Source organism: Felis catus, chromosome B3, assembly GCF_018350175.1.
Source record: "Felis catus isolate Fca126 chromosome B3, F.catus_Fca126_mat1.0, whole genome shotgun sequence".
Classification (NCBI taxonomy): Eukaryota; Metazoa; Chordata; class Mammalia; order Carnivora; family Felidae; genus Felis; species Felis catus.
The window spans coordinates 30606308-30629800 of NC_058373.1; the positions used below are offsets into that span (position 1 = coordinate 30606308).

General features: G+C 56.5%; 1 protein-coding gene across 4 annotated transcripts in view; it reads right to left on the reverse strand.

Moving 5' to 3' along the window:
• The window catches only part of LINGO1 (leucine rich repeat and Ig domain containing 1), a 196716-nt gene extending 173491 nt beyond the window's left edge, over positions 1 to 23225 (reverse strand). Inside the window, exons 1-2 of one of the 4 annotated variants that reach the window (XM_045059004.1) lie at positions 21944 to 22380; positions 264 to 378 (exon numbers count right to left, since the gene is read on the reverse strand). The gene's annotated coding sequence lies outside the window, so the exon portion shown is untranslated. Of the gene's footprint in view, positions 1 to 263; positions 379 to 21943 lie in introns of all 4 variants that reach the window. The other 3 variants (XR_006598995.1, XR_006598996.1, XM_045059005.1) reach the window with 3 other exon arrangements.
• Between the last annotated feature and the right edge of the window lie 268 nt (positions 23226 to 23493).

A 23493-nucleotide genomic window follows, 5' to 3' on the forward strand; every position in this document is an offset into this window, starting at 1 on the left:
CCATGAAACCACGTCACTCAGAAGAACATTCCAGGCTTCTGAGCTAGCGGACAGAGCCCTGCCATAGCAAGGGCTAACAGAAGGTGGCACTACCTGATCAAACCTCCCGGACCCGACTTCATGTGGGGCCAGAGAGACGGGGACACCCCAAGAAAGACTACTTTTCCACAGCCTCCCTACGGCCTCTCCCTTGGGGACCCCATATCTGCCCCCATGGCCCATGCCACCCCCACTCTGCCCTGCGGCCCACAGTGGCTTCTTACCTCAGGTCAGGCAGGCGTTTGGGGAATGCAAATGGGCTGGGGTCAGCCTGGGTTTGACTCAGTCGCCCTCTTTGCCTGTGGGCACCGGAGCCTCAGGGCCTGTGGGCACAGGAGGCTGTGGGAGAAAGAGATGAGCTGTCAGCCACAGCCAGGCAGCAGGGGACAATTCTAGGGAGCAGCAGGGGGCCATGCACACAAATGGGTCTGATTACACCTGGCTGGGCAATAAACATACATCGCGCACACGTGCGCGTGCGCATGTGCTCTCACTCGCTGACACATTCGTACTCATGCTTACGTACATACATGCTCTCACATGTATACATACATACACTTACCGACACATTTATACATCACTCACACACTGGAATTTACACAGTGCTCTCTCTCTCTCTCTCTCTCTCACACACACACACACACACACGCACACTCATATACCACCAGCTGGGGCAGGTGGGGCTCTGGGAATGATGGGGTTTCTGGCTCCAAGTGGGGGGAGGGGCTCTGAATATGCTTTCCCACCCGCTGGCTCTAAGACCTTGAGACAGTCAGGTCTCTGAGCCTCACTTCCCTCATCTCTAAAATGGGGACACCAGTCATCCCACCTGGTCCACTGGGAAGATAAACAGAGATGGGGGCACACGGCCCGGCACACCGTGGTGCCCAGCCAGCGCCAGAGCCCGCCTGCCTTCCCAGCCTGGCCCAGGAGGCCGGCCTAGAGGCTGGCCCCGCAGACAGGTGCAGGTAGAGCACCAGGGGGCATCTCCTGGAGCCTAAGCCTCAGCCTCCTGGTTCCCAAGGACCCTCTGCAGCTCCCACCCACCCACCATCCTTTCCTTCCCCAGCCACTCCTGCTTTATTCCCTCACCATTCTCCAAGGGCCACTTCCACGAGTCAGGGAGGGCACTAGGGGGTTCTGTCTCCTTGGCAAGGCCCCCAGACACAGGACTCAGGCTGGGAGTCCAAGGAGGCAGCTCTCCCTGTGAGGCGTAGGCTGAGTTTCCGCCCCAGCGTCAGTTTCCTCGACCTCTCAGGTGAATCCCCGAATCCCTTTCTGAGCTGCTACCAAGAGCTTTCCAGCTGATCGGTGCTTCTCAAAGTGTGGGACATCTGCCACTGTGAGTGCAAGAGCAAAGGGATTCTAGGTGGTACACAGACAAATGTTTTTATTTTCACAGCTATGTGTTTATTCTTCCATGTAATAATAATAATAATAATAATAATAACAACAACAGCACATCACAGCTGTGACTTCATGGATATGTGGCTTGGGGAGCACTGGGAAACCCACCTTCAAACATGAGTCAACACAAAGACAAGAATTAGGAAAACACAAGTGCAAGTGGCGCCCAGCAGTGGCTACAGCCCCGCGATGGTGGAAGGGAAATGCAGAAAGCTGGCATCTAACGTGGCCTGGCTCCCAGCAGCCCTCGCTAGGAGCGGCAGCTCCGTTCTTCCCAGGCTGGCTCCTCCTTTCCCTCTTGGTTCCCATATGGCGCTGTCCAGCATAGGCCTCAGTCCCCAGGAGGACTCACAAGTCCTTCCGGATGGATGGGAGTGGGGGAGGGGGGGGTGGAGGTGGCTGCCATCATGTGGGCAGAAGTCGGCAAAGGCCCCTGGGTCCCTCCCAAAATCAACATTCCATCAAGTCTAGGATGTGAATGGTGGAATTTCTCACCTTCATGTGAAGATGGGAGGACTCTTTGCAGCCAAGAGTCTTCTTGTTTCATGGGCTACAAACGTCTCCTCTAGAATGAGGCGGAGAAATGGGCACTGAGCTGGCTTCTGGGCCCACTTTGGCTTTCCTGACCTGACAACACAGCTACAGGCAGGTAGAGCCGATAACAGGGGAGCTGCCTAGCCCCACATTCAGCAGCCCCAAACCATGCCCCCTGCTGCCAGCAAGCCCCAGCGGTGCCTTCCAAAGGCTGCTGTTCCTGGAGGACAAGGCAGGACTCAGTGGTGTCAGCCTGGGACAGACGGGTAACCAGAACCAAGGCATTTCCCCAGGCCTGGGTCCTCTGAGCCGCGTCCAGCCAGGCAGGGGTGCCCTCGGTGGCTGCCCAAGCTGGCTCCAGGTAGACTGGCACAAGCCAACCCGGGCAGCCCTGGTCCTGGCAGGCCTCCAGACCACCTGGCTGGCGGCCCTGAGCCCAGTTCCACCTGAGCTGGTGGGGCAAGCCATCCCCACAGCACCACCCCAAGCCCCCAGCTGCCATGTTCCACGATGATGAACGGGCCTCCTGCTCCTTCTCCCCACACCTTCCTGAAGCTCCCCCTCTCCTCAGTGGCATCACGAGGAGTTGCCATGGAAATGGGACCACAGGCAGAGCATGACAATGATTTGGGGCAGGGAGATGCGGTGGGAGCCACGAGCTCTCCAGGCCCCGGGGCCTGCCTGTGCGTCAACTTCCAGGAAGGACATGAAATCCTGGCTGCAGGCTTCACAACAGAGGGGGCAAAGGAGACCACCACAGAGGTGGGGGCTTCCCACCGGCCCTCCTGGCTTCCTGCCCATTCAGCGGAGCCCAGGGAGCCATGGGAACCAGAGGTCTGTGTGTTCAACAGAATTGCCACGCACCCTGGGGACGCGAGACTTCCACGGAAACCACTATCCCAAGGTGCTGCCAAAGTGGGCTCCATGCTACGGGGCAGCACCCAGCAGGTGCTGAGCAAACTGCCACCGAAGAGGGCAGCACTGGCCAGGGAGAGACAGAGAGAGAGAGACATGGAGGCATGCGCCTGCTCTGGCCGACACAGCCACAGGACCACAGAGCTTGAGAGACCCACACCCCCTGAACAGATAAGGACATGGGGCCCAATGAGGGTGAGGGGTCATCCAGCAAGTCAGCCGAATAGTCAAGCCCAGAACCCAGGTCTCCTCTTCCCCAGACTTGAACCCTCTACCCAACACACCCAGCTTTTCATTCATTCATTCACTCATTCATTCTACTTCTGGTAAGTGCCTATTTTCTGCTTGGTGATTTGGGATAAAGAGACGTAAAGTACACCACTCCCACCCTCTAGGACAGGCCATCATGGGCTTGAGGAAGGTGCTGGGACAGAAGTCCAGAAGGCTGCAGGAGCCCAGAGAAGGTTACCTCGCGGATTTCAGTGACAGGCTTCTGAGCCATGTTTCAAGGAGACTCCAGGTTTTCCTGACTTGTCTCCCAGCTGCCACCTCGGCCCAGACCCTCCCGACAGCCCTATACAGAGGTCTCCAGGGCGAGGCAATACTGAGCCCACCTGGAGCCCTCATCACCAGGAGGTAATGGGGGTGTTCCCATGAGCACCTCTAGTCCCTAGTATAAGGAATCACGAAGAAAACGCCTCGCCACACAGAAGGAGCTCCCAGAATGCCATGCTCTGCTTGCCCTCCTCCTCCCCCAGGCTCAGCATCTTCCCGCACTGTTCTTGCTTTCCTAGGTACCTCCCCAAGCCAGGCCTCGCACTGGGCTTAGGGCCCTGCGCTGGGCAGAAAATAGGGAGCCCTAGCCATCAGTCATCACCCTTGTGGAACTAAGTCCCCATCTCTCTGTCAGCAACATGAAAATTCTCCCCTGTGGTGCCTGGTTGTTTTTTTGTTTCTTTGTTTGTTTTTTGGTGGTGAGCTAGTACTGAAAGGGCAAGAGGGGACACCTTCCCAGAGCTTGGCTGTATCCCACATGGGCCATGCCTCTCAGCAGCTGGTACAGACTCCCAGGACCTATTTTACCCAGGTGGAAACCGAGATCCTGGGAGGTGGCCCCACGTAGCTCAGTGCTTAGAAGGCAGAATGGGGAAAGACCAGTGAGGACAAAGAGAGGCCAGGTCTAGGACTGTGGAAGCAGAAGAAGGAGGTATCCAGGAAGGCTTCCTGGTGGAGGAGGGATTTAGATTGGCTCAGAGATTACCCTAAGGCTCCCAGCAGGAAATGAGTGTGTCTGAAAGAGAGAACTGGGCCAGGGTCTGCTCCACCGGCCCAACAGACTTGGGGCTAAGCTGGGGGGAGGGGCAGGGTACATTCCCTGACTGCCTTCCAAACCGCTGAGGACTGCCACAGCCACTATCCCACGTCCCTAATTACCGTTGTCCATTGGGAAAGAGCTGGGGATAGAAAAACAGTAGAGACACAGAAAGTACTGGCCAGGGAGAGACCCTGGCCAGGGAGAAGACCACATAAGAGACAGAGGTCCAAAGAGACACAGAGTGACCGTGACCCCGAAGCCAGACAGACAGAAGGAACAGCAGTAATGAAAAAGAAAGGACAGACAGGCTGTCCCTCCCTCCCCCAGAGCCAGCGCTGCAGCTGCCAGGAGAAGCCTACAAACTGGAGCTCTGCAAAGATTTTTCAGCAATAAAATTCTTATTTGAAATGAAATCTTATGCAGTGGGGGAAGCCTTTCTATGCCAGACATTAAATCCAGAAGCCATAAAGTGAAAATTTGATAAACCCAAGTACATAAACACGTAAAACATCTGTACAGCAAAAGACGCTATAAACAAGTTAAAAGGCAAGTGAGACACTGGAAGAAAATATCACTAATATACAAAGAGCCCCTACAAATCAATAAGAAAAAAGACAGAAGAAGAGAAAATTGGCAGTGAATTAGAAATCCACAGAGGAAAAAGTAAATTGGCCAATAAATGTATGAAAAGATGTTCTATCTCGCTAGCAATCAGGGAAATGCAAATGAAAATGACATGATACCATTTTTTGCCCATCAGATTGGGAAAAATTAAAATGATTGATAACAACCAGTGCTGGCAAGGATGTAGGAAAATGAACACTCATAGACCACTGGAAGGAGGGGAAATTGGCTCAACCTTTGGAAGGGTAATTTGGCAATATTGAGTAACATTTTAAACCCACACACCCTACAAGCTAGTAATCCCACTTCTAGGAGCTTCTCCTACAGAAACTATAGCACAGACAGTTATGTATAAATATCCAAGGATGCTCATAGCAGTATTGCTGGTAAGAGTAAAAAAGAAATTGGAAATGACCTAAATGCTTATCAATAAGGGAATGTTCACATAAAATATAGCACATCTATACTACGGAATACTCTGCAGCCATTTGACGGAAAAAGGCATGTCTATGTCTAACAATATGAAAAAATTCAAGCTGTACAATGCTATTTCAGAATGAGCCCATTTTTATAAACAGCAATTTGTTGGTATATGCCCCAAAAGGCTGGAGGACAATATCCAGATGTTACAGTGAACATCTCCTAGAAGAGGGATGAAGGGGTTTTCATGGGCTCTTATCCACAAACGTGTTGCTGGATTTTCTTTTGTAACCAGAAAAACAAAATCAATAAAGAGTTAATGGGTTTTTCCTTTAAGTCCTGCCTGGACCCTAATATAAAATGCAGATCTAAGCAGCCCTGCTGTGGTTGAAAACAAAGGGACCTATCCAGCCCCACCCCTGCCCCCAAAGCCCCCAGGCACCTTCCTGGACACCAGGCTCCAGGACCAGTTTGAGAACCTAGGCTGGAGAGCGTGCAGCCCATATCCCCACTCCCCCAAACCAAGGCCGATAGATAAGGTTGCCCAAGGCCACACAGACAATCCAGACGGTGCAGGACTAAAGCCAGCACCTCTGGCTCCTCAGCAGGGCTCTGGCCCTCTTGAGCTAGCATGGGAGGTTTCCCTTGGTGACCAGAAAACCCTGGGACACCACAGTCTTGGGAAACCCTAGGCTGAGGCTCAGGGGAGCCCAGAGGGTGAGGGCAACATGGAAGAGACCTTTGCAAAAAAACTCCAGGGGAGGGGACTTTGAGGCTCAGCTCTGGGCTCTTACAGGGTTCTCCGTACAAACAGAAAGGATGGATGAGCCCACGGGTACACGCAGAGGGGCCTGGTGTGTGCAGGTGTGTAGTGCTCAGAGAGAGGGAGGTTCGTGTGGCCGATGGAGGTGAACTGTGGAGGGCGTGTGTGTAGTCATGTCTGCATTTAGAGTCGGTGAGCTTGTGTGTGTGTGTGTGTGTGTGTGTGTGTGTGTGTGTGTGTGTGTGTGCGCGCGCGCGCGCGCGCATGCATGCGTGTGTGTTAGGGCACGTAGGCAGCCAGCAGGCCTGCAGACAGGCCAGGAGCAGTTGGCAAAAACCAGAGACCCATCCCCAGATGGCCCTTAGCCTCACGCCTGCCTCAGTGCCTCCCAATGCTCCCCTACCCTCAGCAGACTGGGCTGTCTGCCACCCTGACAGAGACAGAACTCCAAGGCTTTGCACTTGCTTCCTTTGCAGGGATGCCTTCCCTCCCTGACCAGTTCCCAGTGTCCTCCAAGAAGCCTTCCCAGACAGGCTGGGGTGGGAGCACCTCTGTCCTGCCCTGACCCCCCAAGCTGTGAGTGCCGACACTTGTGACTTCCCAGGGGCAGGGGGTAGGTCTTGCTCCTTTCTGCACCCAGGGCCCAGCCCAGGCTTGCCACAGACAAGGCATCAGGACCAATGTCTGTGGAAAGAATGAATGGGTTATCACAGCGCTCAACCCCAGGCACAGAGTGGCACCTTCACAGGGTAGAGCAGAAAGAATACGGCCTAGCTTCCTGTCCTAGGTCAGCATGACAGATGACATTAAGTCACATGGGGAGTGATTAAAGCAGGAGTTTCTAACTGGAGTCCCCAGGGAGTGGGGATTTGGGAGTCTGTGAGCCTTGAAGCTGCATACAATTAGATGTGAATTTATGCACAAGGTAGGGGAGGGGAACAAACCTCACTCATGTACAGGGCAGGGCTGCCCTGGGAGGGGGTGAGCTCCCCATTATGGAGGAGTAAGAGCACAGGCTGGAGCCAGAGACATCAGAGTGAGTGAATGGCAACCCTGAGTCTCATTCTCAGACTCTCTGGGCCTTGGCTTATCCTATCTTACACCCCAGGACTATACAAGATGTCCCTGTGAGTCCCCTCTGAGCATGTGAAAGGAAGTGCCAAGGTCATGCAGGGGTGAGGCTCCAGACTACAGAGCTGAGTGTAGAGTCCTGAATTGGGGCAGTCCTCCCACCTGGTGGTGGCCTGAGTCTCTCTTCCCACCTTCGGTAGGGAAACAGGCTGCCCTGACTACCCCATACTGCTAACAGGGCCTGCAGAGCCCAAGCCCTTCTTGGTACGCCACAGTCACCATCTCCTGCATGACAGTGACCCCAAAAAGGACAGAAGTGAGAGGTTTCATTATGAGCCTGGCCTGGGGCCAAAGGAGCCCAGGGGCTGGATGGAAGCACCGAGAAGAGCTGGCAGCCAGGCCAAGGCCACTAGCTCTGCCCCCCTCCAAACTCACTCTGACCCCTCCAGGGAGAAACTGAGGCACAGAGAAAGCCCTCTACCTAGGTCACACAGGAAGCTGGTGGCAGACCTGGGCCAGGAACCCAGACTTCCTGCCCCTAGCTAGGCTCACTCTGGGCACAAATGTGCCTTGGCCCCCTCAGGCAACTCCGTGCACACCTCAGCACCCCATAACGCTGCCAGAAAGAGGCAGCTGGCACTGGGGCTCCAACAAGCTGATTCAAACACAGGCCTAAAGTGTCCCCCCTGGATCCAGCCACTCTGAGCCTTGGATTCCTCCTCTTAAGGTACAAAACCCTGCCCTCCTCCTCCTGCTGTGAGGGTTATGAGAGCATGGATGTACAGTGTGCTTAGAGCAGAACAGGGGGCCCTTCCTAACCACCCATCTCTGGACCTCAGTTTCCCCATCTCTAAGTGAGAAGCCTGCCCTGAGTTACCTCCCAGGTCCCCGAGCCCCCGATGCTGTACAGGAAGCCTGCCTAGGTGCCCAGCCCACACCTGTGTCAGTAAGGAGACCAGGGCTCACCCTCCCTGCTTTCGAGGATGAAAGCACCCATTGCGGGGCTCCCAAACAGGTGGCTCCTGTGCCTTCACACTGCCAGTCTCTACCCCTCCTTACTGTCTCACAGTCAGCATGCTCCCCTCACGACTGTCCTGTCCCCTTCAGGCACTAGGTTTGTGACTGCTCCAGGGGCCACAAGAGGCTCAAAAATAGAAAACCCAGGGTGGGCTGGGCAGTGATTAAGGAAGGCTTCCTGGAGGAGACAGGACAAAGCCAGTCAAGTTCACACAGGGCCTTGAATACCCAGATGAGGCATCCAAACCCTGAAGAGCTACTGGCAGTTTCATATGACCCCCCTTCCCCAGCCCAGGCATGGATGCCTGACCCCACCCCAGGCATGGCCTCGGTGCTGCGTCTCTAACAGAGGCCCCCTCTGCCCCTCCGCTGCAGCAATGGACTGTGACTCCATCCCAGAGAAATCAGTCCTGGTTGGTGATGCCCCACAGCCGCTGGGGCCTCATTGCAAACAGCTTTGCTGCTGGTGAGTGCCGTCTGGCCAGGGAGGGCTCCCCGACAGATTAAGAGCAATGCTGGCCCCGGACTCATTCATATTCCAGTCTGGCTGCCGGCTTCAATATGGCTGAGAGACGCGAGGGCAGAGGCGGCCCTCCGAGAATGCCCGGCGATGATTCCTCTCCGATTCCAATTTATTTTCTATCATTAATGCTTTTGAAAAGCCCCACATGCTCTGCAAACAGGGAAAGAGCACGGGGCTTAGAAGGGGAGGGGTGGAGGGCTGGGGGCAGAGGAGAGCTCCACAGAGGTGGTGGGGCAGCCATCCAGGGGCCCCACGACCTGAGTTCAAACCCCCAGCCCATCTCCACCTGTCCGCAGAACGCTGGGGCAAACCTGTCCTATAGCTGGCAGTGGGAAACGGCCACCTGTCCTGCCACCTCAGGGGATGGTTTCTGAGATCTCCTGAGGGGTCAGAGGTGAGCGGGCTTTCTACACTGTAAAGGGCTGTATGCCTTGAGGAACCGAGAGCAAAGCCAACCTGACAGACTATGGTGGCAGAGGACTATGAACTGGACGCGCGTACGGGGGGACCCTCACCCCGGGCTCCAGGCCTGGGGTGCCTCTCGCAAGCAGAGGAGATCAGCACTAGGATTTGGGTCCTCTGTCTTGTCTGTCTCAAAATCACACTGCCACCCTCCCTTTCCCCATCGGCTCGCCAGGACCAGGCTCCCAGCCAGCACTCCCTCCTCTCCCACGCCTCCTGTGGAGCCAAAGAGATCATCCTCACATATCCTCTGCTCAGAACCCTTCCAGGGCTCCCCCGTGCCCTTGAGATCACGTCCAAACTCCCCACCTCCATGGAAAGCTCTTCCAGGCAATTCAGGCCCATGGGCAGCCTCGCCTCCCTGGCCTGACCCCCCCCTCAGCTCTGGGCTCACCACCCCTCATCTTGGCACATGCTATTTCCTGTCTGGAATCCCATCCTCCTTGGCCTCAGTTCACCTGCCAAACACCTTTCCCCTCTTCAAGATGCAGCCTAGGGCCTCCTCTGGGCAGCTTTTCCAGACTCCCCTGGCCAGCCCTATGCTGTGCTCCTAAGAACCCAGTACCCACGTGTGTTAGGGCTCAGTAACACCGTCAACATGCTCACCTGGGGGATTCTGTCCAACCAGTGAGCTCTTGCGGCCAGGGGCTGCATCTGATTCACCCCGTGCACTCCCAGGGCTTGGCCAAGTGCCTGGCTCAAAGCAGAGCCATGGATCCAGTCAACTGATCTTAACTGAGCACCTACTATGTGTCAGGCTCTGTGCCGGGTGGGGGGATGCAGCAGCAAAGACAGAGGTAGCCCCTGCTCTCAAGCCGCTTCCAGGGGACGTACTCAGGGAGTGTCTGCTGAACGAATGAATGGACATACAGCCACCTTCTAGATGGGGAAACTGAGGACCAGCATGGCCAAAGGCCCTCTCCAAGGGTGCTTCTGCTTCCCCGCCCACATCTCTCTCTGCTCCATTTCTCTCCCAGAACCTCAGCAGCCGCGAGGAGGAACTCAAAACGAAAGGTTAGAAAAAAAAGGAAGAAGAAAATGTGGTGGATTTTCCCCCTTTCTCCATAATGTAAAGAAAATTGCTTTTGCCAACTATCGCAGCTTAAAAGCAATTAGAGTTTTTGGAGGGGACTCTGGGCACAAGCAGAAGCGACAGAGTGAGCGCCCAGCACAGAATTTTTCCAGCATTCGTTTGTATCAAGCAAAAGGAAAAAAAGGTGTTAAAAGCAGCAATTTCCGCAGCAAAGATGGTGGAGATAAAATATTTACAGCCTCCAAGGGAGGGGCCTGGGAGGGGCGAGGGACCCCCGGCTCCCCACTCTCACTCCCCGCTCTGGGAGGCAGAGAAAGGGAAAGCAAAGAACGGAGACAGGGAAAGATGAACCACCCCCTGGGCCTACATTGACAGGGGCTCTGAGCAAGGAGGGGAGAAGCCTCCAGATGCCCTCTGTTCTCTCACCCCTTCCCCGCCCACCATGGCCCATGGCCTCTAACCAGCCCCAGCCACCAGAGAGCCATCCCTCCAAGCCTCAGACCTGGCCCCGCTCAAATTCTAGAGAACATCCTCTGTTCCAGGCCGACACAGCCTGGGCCCCGCTGGAGGCCTGCACAGCCTGGGCCCCGCTCCAGCCTCGTCTCCAGATGCTCCAGGCATGGCACGCTGCCGTGTTTCTGAGGAGCCTTGCACAGTCCCACCTCCAGGCCTTTGCCTGATCGGGAACCATAAGGAATGCGCACCACTCCCCTGAGGGGGAGTTAAGGCAGGTTTGAGGAGCCAAAGACATACAACTCTAGGCAGGATGCTGGACTCCCCCACCAGGCCTCAACTCTGAACCACCCCTTCCTTACCTGGACTTTTCACCTGACCCTTGGCCTCCTCTCTCCAAACAGAACAGCCACCAGAGGCCCTTCCTGAAATCTAACTACCCTCCACCTAGCAGCAATACAGACTTGGTTCATTCCAGGTTCAAATGCCAGCTCCTCCACTCTATTGCTGTGTGATCTTTGCAAGTCTCTAAACCTCTCTGAGCCTCAGCTCCCTTATCTGTTAAATGGGAATAATAATAGTACATATCTCATGGGGCTGTTTTTAGGCTTAAGTGAGGTAATGTATGTAAAGCACCCAGCACTCTGACTAACAGAAGGTATTCAATGAACTCACACCTGACCTACTTCATGCTCAATCCTCAAACGTGGCTCTCCAGGCCTCAGGACGGCCCACATATGTGCCCATGGGCTCCCCTGCCACCTTGCAGTCACCTGATAGATAAACAGAAGGCACACGCTAGCTAAGAGCAAAGAGTGTGGGAGGCTCTGAAGGGCTTCGCCTATACCCAGAAGCCCAATCCCTCACCACGGCACCAGGGAGCCTCTCACTTCGCTTGGCTTAGGAAGGATTCCCCCCCAAGAACAGCGGCAAGCCTCAACCAGAACCCTTAGCACCTTCCAGACCCTGAGGTGACAGAAGGCTCAGCCTCCCCTCCAGCCTATGGCTGCGGCACAGCCCTCAACCATCCTCCCAGCCCCACTGGACAAAGGCAAACACCAAGGCCCAGGGAACACCATTTGGTGATAAAGCCAAGAGCAGAAACTAGGTGTCTTTGGGACCTGGGTCCAAAAAGCCAGGTAGTTCTGGCCTCAAATCCCATCCCATTGGTCCCATCACTGACCAATCAGGTGACCCTCTGAGCCTCAGTTTCCTCATCTGTAAAATGGAGTCCATAATATGCAGAACTTGCAGGGCAGTTCTGTGCACTACTAAAGGTAACATTCTTCTGTGCCCTGCCTAGGTTCCAGCATATAGTTACTGTGAGAACATATAGTGGGTTCTGTCCCACCTGTCCCCTGGACTCCAAGCACAGTGTTCAACTGACCCCTACAGCACTGAGAGAGCAGAGGAAAGACCGGGGGTTGGGAGCGGCAAGGACCTGCCCTCCTTCCTATGACCCTTCCCCGCCCACTTTCCACTGGCAGGGGCAGAAGGTCCAGCCACAGACAGGCTAACAGCCCATCCCCTGTCCTCCCTGCCTCACTCTTGGAGCAGAGGGGGCCTATTACCTGCCTCATTGTATCATGAGGGGTGGTGACATGATCCAGGTTACGCAGCACCGGTCCAGCCACTTGTTCAAGGTTGAGTTGTTTTCCTCTCCTTCCCCAGCTGCAGAGAATACACAGGCTTGATGGAAGGTCTGGTAGCTCCATAGGACCATAGACCAGGGATGAGAAAGTGTTTTGATGTCTCTGTCTCTCGCTTTCCCTCTGGTCACCTCTCTCCCAGGGGCCTCTTCTGCCCCACTTCCTGTCCTCAAGAAACAAGCGCAACAGTAAGCCTGGCACTAAATCGGGGCTCTCCTCATTGTGGGGGCAAAGAGAAGAGAGGAGGAGGCCAGTCCCAGCCCTGGATGGCTGAGCCTCAGGACACCCCCATTAAAGCCTTCTTCCTGACCTGCACATCCATTCTCCCCACTGGTAAGTAACTAGGTGTGCGTGTGCCTGTGCTCGTGAGAGTGCACACACACAAGGAAGCAGATCCTAATAGGGGAAGCTGGGCCCATCTTAGGGATGACGGACAGCCCTTTCCCAGCTGGGCCCGCCTCCTCCCTTTGCACACTGGGGAGTACTGGTCTGTCTGAACCACAAGCCCAGGGGGCCCAGAAGCAGGGAATCCTGAAACTGAGCAGTCAGACACCTGACTTGCTGCCAGGGCTCTACAGTGCTTTTCACTGTAAGCCCTGAGACAGGGATGACCGCTCCCTGTGCCTCAGTTTCCCCTCCTGAAACCTATAACAAAAATGAGATCACCTCTGAGGCTGCCTTCTAGTTCCAACTTTCTCCAATTCCACAGCCGAGACCTCTGTGACCCTCACAGAATCAAGAAATACTAAGTCACCAACAGCAGAATAAGGAGTTCCAAGCATGTGCGGGTGCTGGGGGCAGTATCACCTGACCCCAAGGAGACCCGCACCTGCCCTAGGCTGGCAGAAGACACCCGTCATGTACAAACCTCCCCAGGGAAGAGACTGGGCCCAGGCAGGAGAGAGGAGAGCGAAGGACAGCTCCTCAGTATGGCTAGAGGCAGCCAGGGCCTCCCCCTACAGGCAGCCAGGACTCTCCCCCTTTTCAGCACACACCCCAGGAGCTCATCCCTCTCGCGCCTCACTTCCCATCTGTCCTGAAGCTACAAGGTCTTCAGCCCAGCCCAGATCTCAGGCTCAGCCCCAAACCCCTGACATACACACCCCAGTCCCCTCAGATCCCCCTGAGAGTCCAGACTGGGACCCTAAACCCTCCTGCCAGGCCAGCCCTCCCCTCACCAAGGTGGCCCTGCTTCTTGTGCCAGCAAAAGCTCCCCTGGCCTGCAGGGCCAGAGCCTGATAACATTCTCCTAAATTAAACAATAAACAAGAAGTTGTTTCAGAGTTTCCTGACACTGCAGTTCCTGATTAATCCCCGCAGCAAACAAAAGGAAGAGAGCAGATTAACCGAAAAGACAGTCACTTCCTGTTTCCAAGCAGAACCCCCAGCCTGAGCCAGAGGAATCCCCCCCCCGAAAGAGGGGGATCCTGCTCCAGCCACCTGCCTGACTCCAGACCACCAATGCTCTCTCCTTTCCCCTCTTGTCTTGCCAGTCCTGGGCTGACACCTGTAGCCACCTCCCAGGCCCCACCTCTCCTCCCCACCCCCTCTCCGCTCTGTGACCTTGGACAGGCCAGGCCACCTCTCAGGGCTCAGTCTCCTCATCTGTCAGCATCTTCATCTCTCAAAATAAAATGAAAAGAAACATATGACCACTTAAGGTTAGACTGAAATTTTCTCTGATTTTGGGGGGAGGGATACGGAAATATTTAGCGGTGAAATGGCATGATGTCTATAATTTACTTTAAAATACTCTGGGGGAAAAAGATAAGGCAAAATGTGGCAAAATGTCAACAACTGTTAAGTCTAGGTGAGGGTATATGAGGTTTCCTATACTATCCCCTCTACCTTTCTGTATATTTGGAAATGTTCCTAAAAAAATGTTTAAAAAAAAAAAAAACCCTGGTGATGTGAGCCAGGAGCCCCACAAACAATACCCCATGCTCCTGGCCAGCCTGAAAGGCAGCTAGGTCTCTCAAGTAGGTTAAACATCCCCCCTGCCAGCTCCTTTATGTGGTTTCCCTAGAAATTGCTTTCGCACGAATTCCACTGAGTCCTAACTCCACATTTAGAAGCCTTAGCACATTCAGAAGCCAGACATAGCACTTTAGTGGGGCAAGTGTTGCCTTCCGACCAACCCCACCCCCTGCTCCCACCCACCATCTCACTGTCCCTTCTGCAGAGCAGCCCTGGGGCTGGGCACTGTGATGCTACCTCTATCCTCAGGAGGACACCACTCTCTCCAAGCCTCACATGCCCCCACCCATTAGCAGAAGTGAGGACAAGTCAGTGATGGCCTGACCATCTCACTCAAAGGCACAGTGTCATCCCACAAAAAGACTGAGCTCCCCATTTAACAGACGGGAAAGCTGAGACCCAGGGCCAGCAGAGACTGGAAGCAGAACACAGAAGGTGGGGACAGAGGGAGGGGGGAGTGAGCAAAAGCTCCCCACTCACCCCAATCCCCCCTCCTCCCCAAATTTACACCCCAACCCTGGGAGAGCAAATCAAAGAGAGGGTGGCCTGCACTTCCTTTTCTCTGACTCTTGTTTATGGAGCTTCCTGGTCAGGAATAAATAGCCATGATCACAATCTCCCAGCCAGGCCCAGATGACCCACACCAACGCTGGCTAGGCCCACCTCCGCCAATCGATAATGGAAGAGCTACCAGTACCCCAAATAATCAATCTCTAATTGCTGAATGCTGTGCAATTCATTGGGGAGAGTTATGTGTGGCCAGTGACTGGGCGCCCCCGCCTCAGCCTGGTGGAGCCTCCAGGGGCAGGGAAGGCCATGTCTGTGGTGAGCACCTCAGCAGAAAAGCCGCCCATAACTCGGGAGCTTTTCAAGTAGATGTTCTGGGCCTAGCCCGCATCCCCAGGCCCGAGAGGCAGGAGGAAGTGGCACTGGCCACAGAGGCCCCGAGGGATGCACCACGTTCCTCTGAGTCTATCTGGGCCCAGGTGCCTGCACATCCCAGGTACCTAGGATGGATAAATCTGGTCCCTGCCACCAAGGCATTCCCAGGCCATGAAGAGAGAAGCCACCATATGTTACAGGTCTCCAATACAGTAGGCCTTGCACACAGTAGGTGCACAGTTCTGGCGGAGAAGCAAGTACTTTTAGCTAGGGTGATCAGGAGGGGGTTTCAAGTACAGCACATGGGTTGAAGGTTGAAAAGCGGGTGGGATCCACAAGGGCAGAGGTGGAGGAAGGCCCCAGGCAGAAGGGACAGCACAGCCAAAGCATGGAGGAAGGAAAGCCACAGCATGTGTGAAGGGGACAGTGAGTGGCGTCTGGCTGGAGCCTGAGTGCACAGAGGAGACCCGAGAGGATTGGCTAGAACAGAGGGTCAGACTGTGCAAGGCACTGAGGGGTCCGGATGCCAGCCTGAAGGCAACAGGGAGCCCTTGAAGGGTGCTGAGTAGGAGTGTGACGGCCAGCATGAGCTTGGGAGGACCATTAAAAACTACAGCGCGCACAGCTCCTGGCAGGCTGCATACCCCAAGAGGGCAGGGGCTGGTTTTATTCATCTCAGCCCCATAGCAGCTAGCACAGCCAGGCCCAGAAGACACGCCCAACAAGTGAATCACTGACTCATTATAGGATCATCAGCTGCAGGACTGGGGACTCCTGGACCCACAGCTGTGCGATACCATGTTTGTATAAAAATATGTATTGATAGTTGAGCCCCCAAAACAGCCTTGTGAGGCGGGGAGGGAGATAATTATCTCCAGTTTATAAAGAGGGAAACCGAGGCTCAAAGAGAGACAAACAGTGACCTAACTGAGGTCCAGTGCTCTCCTCACTGTCCCCAGAAGCCTGAGCCCTGTTGACCTTGGGGTGGTCCAGGGCTGCCCAGGAGGTGAAGGGCCACTTCTCCCTACTCCCAGCCCCTGCCCCACCCCGCCAGCAGGGCAGACAGAGAAATGCAATAAATGCTGGGGTCACCTGTACCAACCCCAGCTGGGACTGACTGCTTATCACCATGACTGCCTGTCCCTGTACCTGTAATGAAGACAGGGCTGGGTGAGGAATCTCTAGAACTCCCAAGCTTGGTCTAGACAGGCCTTGTTGAAGACAGATCCACTTCTCCCCAGCCTCTACCCCCAAGGTTTGGGAAGAATACCCATGGAGCAAGTGTCCTAGACCAGGAGTCCAGAAACAGGGCAAGCCCAACTTACGGGGCCACTCTGGAGGATCACTTCCAAGCTGCCTCATCTGTGAAATGAGGCAGTGCTCTCTGCCTACTTTATAGAACTGCCATGAGGGAAGGGGTATAAAAACTTATGAAGAATTATAAAGCAAATTTTGATCTGGAAAGTTAAAACAATGAGGTTTCTCTCTACTTCAGTCTAGATATTGATACTCTGACAGGACTCACTTCCCTCTCCCAGCAGAGAACAAAAATGAACAAATATTTTCTGAGATTCTGAGATGTGCTGTATCAGGTTAGTGAATGCTTTACATGTATTATTTCAAAGCATGCCAATGACACCTCTACAAGGTAGGCATCAGTCTCCCGTGGTACAGATGAGGAAACCAAGGCTCAGAAAAGTGAAGGGACTTGGGGCACCTGGGTGACTCAGTCGGTTGGGTGTCCAACTTCAGCTCAGGTCATGATCTCACGGCTCGTGAGTTTGAGCCCTGCGTGGGGCTCTGTGCTGACAGCTCAGAGCCTGGAGCCTGCTTCAGATTCTGTGTCTCCCTCTCTCTCTCTACCCTCCTCCGCTCATGCTCTGTCTCTCTCTGTCTCAAAAATAAATAAGCATTAAAAAAAATTTTTTTTTAAAGAAAGAAAGAAAAGTGAAGGAACTCACCTGAGCTCACCCAGCTCAGAAGCAGTTGAGCCGGGATTCACACCCAGCTCCAGATGGCATCCAAGCCCAGGTCCTTTTGATCACATCAGGCTGATTCAAAGGACCCATTTCTATACCCCCAAATCTTAGAGCTATAGAATCAGTGCTCAGGGTGAGGCTGCATGTCACACACATATACTGTGGTGTGGCCGGAAACCCCAACATCAGATGTGCTGTACCGCCCGGTGGCCTGTGGACCGCAGGGCCATCAGAGCTGGGTGGGGCATGGGGGGTGACTGGCACAGCTGGTCTTGAGCTAATTGGATCAGTCCTGGGCACGAAGCCGCCTGTCCGGCTGCCCTGGCAGATGGGTGCTAGAACTGGGCCATCTGCCAAGACCCAACCTCCACGTCCAAACCAACCTGGACACTGAGGTTCCATCCTGGCCTCCTCCCACCCTGACCCTGATGGCTGGCAGTGCCCATATAGATCCAGAAGGCCAAGATGGCAGCCGCTAACCCTCCTTCAGTGGCTGGCGCCTCCCCTGATGTGGCCATATGGCCCCATATGCTCCCTGACAGCTGGACTGCCGAAGCAACTGCCTGAGGACGTCCTCTGCAGAGGCCTCAAGGCCCTGGCCATGCCACCCACCCCTGCCCAGCAGGCCACAGGCGCAGCCAGAAAAACCCCAAGCTGGAATGCCCTGCCCCCAAGTTGTTCTATGACCTCATTATTCAAGTCACCACCCCTCTCTGGGCTTCAAACTCTTCCTCTGTCAAACAGCAGTGTGACCAGCCCTCTACCCCTTCTCTTTGTATCCCACCTCTAGGGTCACAAACTTCCACCCAAACTCACCCCAGGTCTCCAAGGAGACAAACTTACCCATTTTACAGACATAGAAACAGAGGTCTGAGGGATCTCAGGGATTTGCTCAAGTGCACGCAGTAGGAGGGCCAGTATTAAAGGCTGCATCTTATGAGTCTAGGACACCTGTCACTTCAGTATGCCCAGGTGATGGGAATGGTGATATACCGGAGGTCCCGCCCCACTCTGGTTAGCTACATTGCCCCATCAGGTTCTTCCCCCAGGCCGAATCTCTCCATCCTCCATGGGGTAGGAAACCAGGCAGGTTGCCTTGGCCATCCTCAGAAGATAAGAGGCCTGTCTCTGCTGTTGCCCTCACCACCCGCCTGGATTCCCAGAGCGGCCTCAGGATCGCCCCCTGGCCTCTGGCTCTCCAGGCCAACCCCTACCAAAACCACCAGAGGGAGCAGTTTAAATTGCAAATCTGCTCGCGTCCCTCCAGAACTTCAACCCTGCAACCCCTGAATACGGAATCAGCCCACACTCCTCAGTCAGGCACTCAAGATCCTCCTCTGTCTTGTGCCAACCTGCTCTGCGCCTGCTGTGCCCCTGCATGAACTACTCCATTGCAAACGTGTTCCACCCATGCCCGGTGCTTCCCACTGCCATGACTTCGCTAACACTGTGCCATCTGCCTGGAAAGCCCTCGCTTGTTCACATTCTCCATTCACTCATTTATTCACCATATTTACTGATCATCTACCAAGTGCCAGAAACATTTGAGCAGATCAAAATGCACCAGGCTTCCAGTCCATCTGAAATGACCCCTTGCCAATCCCCGACTCACATACCTCTGCAACTGCCCAGCCCATTCTGCCTCACACCCAGGGGTGTGGGTGGATATCCGTGTCCCCTTTCAGAGCCCACCCAGGGAGGGGCTCAGGCTTGTCATCAGAATCCCCAGTACTCAGCCCAGGCCTCAAACCAGGAGATGAACCCAAATGTGGACTGGGCCCCAATTGTAGGTTTCTAGGCAATGAGGAGTAAGGCCAAGGCATGGTTCTTGGGAGCAGATGTCTGGGCCCCAGAAGCCTATGGAAAAGACTCTGGTTGGCCAGAGTGGCCCCAAGTTCCCCCAAAAGAAGCTTGAGTGGTCAGGGGTAACTTTTTCCCCTCAAGTCACCCAAAGGCCCAGTCCACCCAAAAACTTATCACTGAATTTGTTAAAATACAGTATCTTTATAATTTAAAACACACCCATGGCAAGGTCAGAGCCTGGTTGGAGAGGGAAAGGGAGGGGGGCCCACTGGGCACTACCCCTTCTCAGTCAGGAGGTTTGAGGGAGAGTGGCTGTCTTCCTAAAGGGAGCAGCAAGTGGGGGCCGGGTGCACCTCACTGGGATTCACACCCGAAAGCACAGACCAGGGGTCAAAGAAGTGCCCTGCTCTCTCCTTCCCCATGGCTTGCAACCCCAAATGGAGGGCTCAGCCTGCTGGAGTACTTGGGTGGGGAGGGGGCCAGAAGAACCAGGGCAGGGATTCAAATGGACCTGGATGGCAGGGGTGGGGCCAAGCAGGCACCTGGCCATGCTCCAGCCACCTGGGTGTCAATGCACAGGAAGGCAAAAGTCCAGAGCTCAGGGAGCCATAGGGGATGGAGAAGAGGAGGGAGAGACAGCAAGAGAACAATGGCTAAGAAAGGCTACGGAGTGAGAACAGGGCAGAAAGGGATTAGGAGAGACAGGGAGAGACTACCTGAGCATGAAGCCAACAAAAAGGCTGAAGGAGCTATCGCCGGGCCCAGTAGCACCCCCAGCCCCACGGGGAGTTTGGTCACTCCTGGGCAACAGCTCTCCCCACCCTGGAGGCCTCTAAGGACCAAAGTAGCACTGGGGAAGAGTCCAGGCTGCTACCAGGTGGGCAGGTGGAGGGGAGGAGGGGGGGTTCACAAAAGAATGACTGGGGCTGAAAGCTGTTCTAGCTTCTCTGCCTCAGGTGGGCCACCTGGGGAAGAAGTGGTGTGAAAAGTAACCAGACTCCATTCCCCCCAGTGCACATTTGGACCTTTATGGGGAACCCATTTCCCTGAGGGTGAGCTCCCTGGCCCACATGGGGCTCCAGGATGGAGACCTCAGGAGACTGGGAAGGATTCCAGGGCCCAAGGAGGAAGACAATGCCAGGGTCTACCCTACAGGTCCAGGCTGGGGGTGGAGAAACCCCTCTGAATCCCAGAATAATACTGACATTCCAGTGCTGAAGATTACAGGAACCAGGTTTGCAAACCATCGAGCAGAGCCCAGGCAGACTCTGGCCCCAAATCTAGGAAGCAAAGGTTAATGAAGCCAGGGTCAAGAGGTGCCAGAAGTCAAGCCATGGCGAGCCAGGCTGAGGTGCCCCCCTTCCTGCCCATCTGGGGAGGGTGCTGGTCACAGGCAGCAGAACAGCTGTCCTGGGAGACCCTCTAGCAGCAGGCCACCAGAGCTCTGCTGCTAAGTCAACGAAGGGGGCCTGGGTGCCCTCCCTGCCCCTCCGCACCTCACCAAAGACCAGGGTTAAAGGATACTTTCACAGTGGAAAGTTGCTGCCCTGACACTGGACTTCTCCTAGCTCCATCTCTGCCTCAAAATCCTCCTCCGTGAAATGGAGTGGAAGCATGTCCATGGGCCTCTCACAAGGTGGCTGAGAGATTCCAGAGGGACAACGAAGTGCAAGTTAAGGTTTAAGCCCGAAAGCTGGTCAAACAAAATATTGCCATCCCCCAGAGGCAGGCAGATACTATTCAGCATCACACCCCTCCAGCTAACGTGTAGCCTGAGAACAAGACTTCTGACCCCTACAGGCTCACACATTGAGTGCCTAGAGAGAGCACAGGAACGAGGGCTGCTGGGGAACCCAGCCGCTCCAATCCAGAAACCCAAGCTGGAAGGACAGACTGAGGAGCAATCAGAGAAGACTTCCTAGAGGAGGAAGAACCTGCCCTGGAAGCAAGGAGGATTTGTAAAGGGGAAGGTCCTGACCTCTGACCTTTCCTTGGGCCTGTCATTGGGTGCTGGGGCAGGGGAAGGGGAGGGTGCGGAGCACATGCTTCCTCCCTCTCAAGGGACCACATGTCATCCTCATATCTTCTGAAGGGGCAGGGCTGCCATTTGGGGAGGGGGCCGAGGAAGTTCCCTGCGGCAACCAGCACAGAGGGGTAGAAGGAGACTCAAGAAGGGGAGTGGGGGACACAGCAAGGCACAACCTTGACACATAGTAAGGCACACAGGAGCATGGCTCCAAACAAAGAATGCATGCGCGCAGTGGGGTGGGCACCAGGCCAGGGACTTAGAGGTTCCCCTTCCAATCCCTGGCCTTTCTGGAGCTCCAGGGAGCCAGGTCTAATGTGATAATCTTTCCAGCAGTTCCCTTCTTCCAGAGGCCTGTCCCACGAGGCAGAAGGTGCGGGACCACACACACGTACACACTAGGCACGTCTCCCCACTCCCACCTCAAGCCCTGTTGTCCTCAGCCTGGCTGCAAAGACGACCTTGCGGCCCCCAGGCCTGGTAGCTGTCGCCGCGCGGTCCCGCCGGACCCTGCCGGAGGCACAGGAGTCCAGCGCCGGGGAGCGGCTCCGGCGCGGCGCCGCGGGGCCTGACTGGTGTCCCAGAGAGCCGGCGGCTGCGCCGATGGGGTGGTGGATATGTACCCCTCTGCCCGCCGGGCGGCACAGCCCGCACCCCCATCCCATTCCTCCCTCGCATTCTCTCCTCTGGAAGACAAGGCCGGAATTCCACCATTAAAACGCCTCCATCTCCTCTCCCCCCACACACAAAGTTGCTCCAAGTCGCCAGGGTTCCGGCGGCAGACGAGGGTTAGGCGGGGCCGCGCAGCGGGCGGGAGCGCGGTCACGGACCGGGGTGCCGAGCGCGCCCCATCCATCTCCGCGCGTGCACGCCCCCCACGGGCGCGCACCCAACACCCCACCCCCACCCGCTGCCCCCGAGGCTCCCGCCCAATCAGAGGCCGCGCACGCGGCGCTGCCGGCGGGCAGACACCCCAGCTCCCCGGCCTGCGCCCCCGCGGCCCCAGCCCCGCCGCAGCCTCCCGGCTTGGCCACACTCAGGCCACACTCACCGTCCCGGGCGCGCACTTCGCGCGCCGCTCCGTTCCGGGACCGCATTCCCCGATTCGGCTCCGCTCGGCTCCGGTTCCCGCTCCGGCTCGGGTTCCCGCTCCGCAAGGCTCGGCTCCGAGATGGTGGCAGCGGCAGCGAGCGAGGCAGAGAGGGCGTGTGCGTGTGTGTATGTGTGTGTGTGCGCGCGCGCGCGCGGCGTGTGCGTGTGCGTGTGCGCGGGAGGGCCCCGCGCTCCCCTGCGCGCCCCACTCCTGCCTCCTGTTCTCCACGCTGCGATGCCAGCAGAATCCCTAACGCGCGCTCCCACCCGCCGGGGCGCTCACACTCGCGCACACCCGCGCACCCCCCGGGCGCGCACACATCCCCGCGGCCGCACGCCCGGCTGCGCACTCTTGGGGCGCTCACAAAGGCCCCCTTGCCCCGGCCAGCTGGAGCCTCCGGAGCACGGCCCGCGGGGCCTGTGGAGTGGCCCTGCGCCCCTGTCCCGGCTGGCCCTGCCTCAGGTCCCCCGCCGTTCCCAGAGGGGGCCCCTCGGGCGTCCCCTCTCCCCCACCATGCCCGGCCCGGCCGCGGCAGCGCTCGCAACCCGAACCCCGGCCGGGGAGCCCAACTCTGGCTTCCGGCGCTCCCACCCAGAGGCGCCGGCCTCCTCCTCCTCGCCTGCGCCGCCGCCTGCGCCTAGTGTTCTCTCGCTCCTTTCTGTCCCCCTTTCCTGTCCCTGCCACTCCTTTTTTCTCCTCTCCTTTCTCCCACCTGCTCCCTGTTCCCTGTCCTCTGTCGCTCCCGCTGTCTCTCCGTCTATCTTGCCGCCGCCCTCTTGCGCGCGCCCTTCTCCCCACCGCTCTGCGCTGCCTTTCACATTCTCCGCATTACACTGGGCTCCGCCCGCCTCGCCGGGCCCCGGGTTCGAGAGCTCAGTGGGCGGCGAGGGGACCTGCCGCGCCCCGGCCCCGCCACCACCTCCGCTCTCTGCTCGCTCCGCGGCTCCTTGCTCTGGCCTGGCGGGCGGCGACGTCCCGCGCTAGCCTCGGCTGTCGCTGACAGCTCCCATCTCGCCCGGGTTTAAAGGGATAGCGCACCGGGCTCGACCTGCCCCACCCGGGGGCGCCAAGGAGGGCGACCTCGCCGCGCCGGAAGAGTCCGGGGCGGTGGCGCAGCCCGGCGGTGCGGGCGGCGCCCTGGCCACCGCCGTTGATCCTGGCCCTCCCGGGCTGGAGGTGAGTCAAGGAGAAGGACGGTCGGGAGCTGTCCGGACCACGCCATCCACGGGGCGCTCAGTGCTTGTTAGCGCCTATGCCTAAGGGCAGGCTGGGGTGTGGGGTGGTGCGGACTGGGCGCCGGGGACTGCGGGGCCAAGAGGAGGGATCAGGGAAACAGCTGTCCGGATCTGAGCCCAGGATGAGGACACCTGTCATGCTGGGAGGATGGGGCTCATAGGATGGCCTCCTACCCCTGCTGTGTGACCTTGGGCAAATGCCTGCCTCTCTCTGGGCTTCAGCTTACCCCTCTTTGGAAGGACACTGGCTTACATCATCTCTGAGGCCATGCG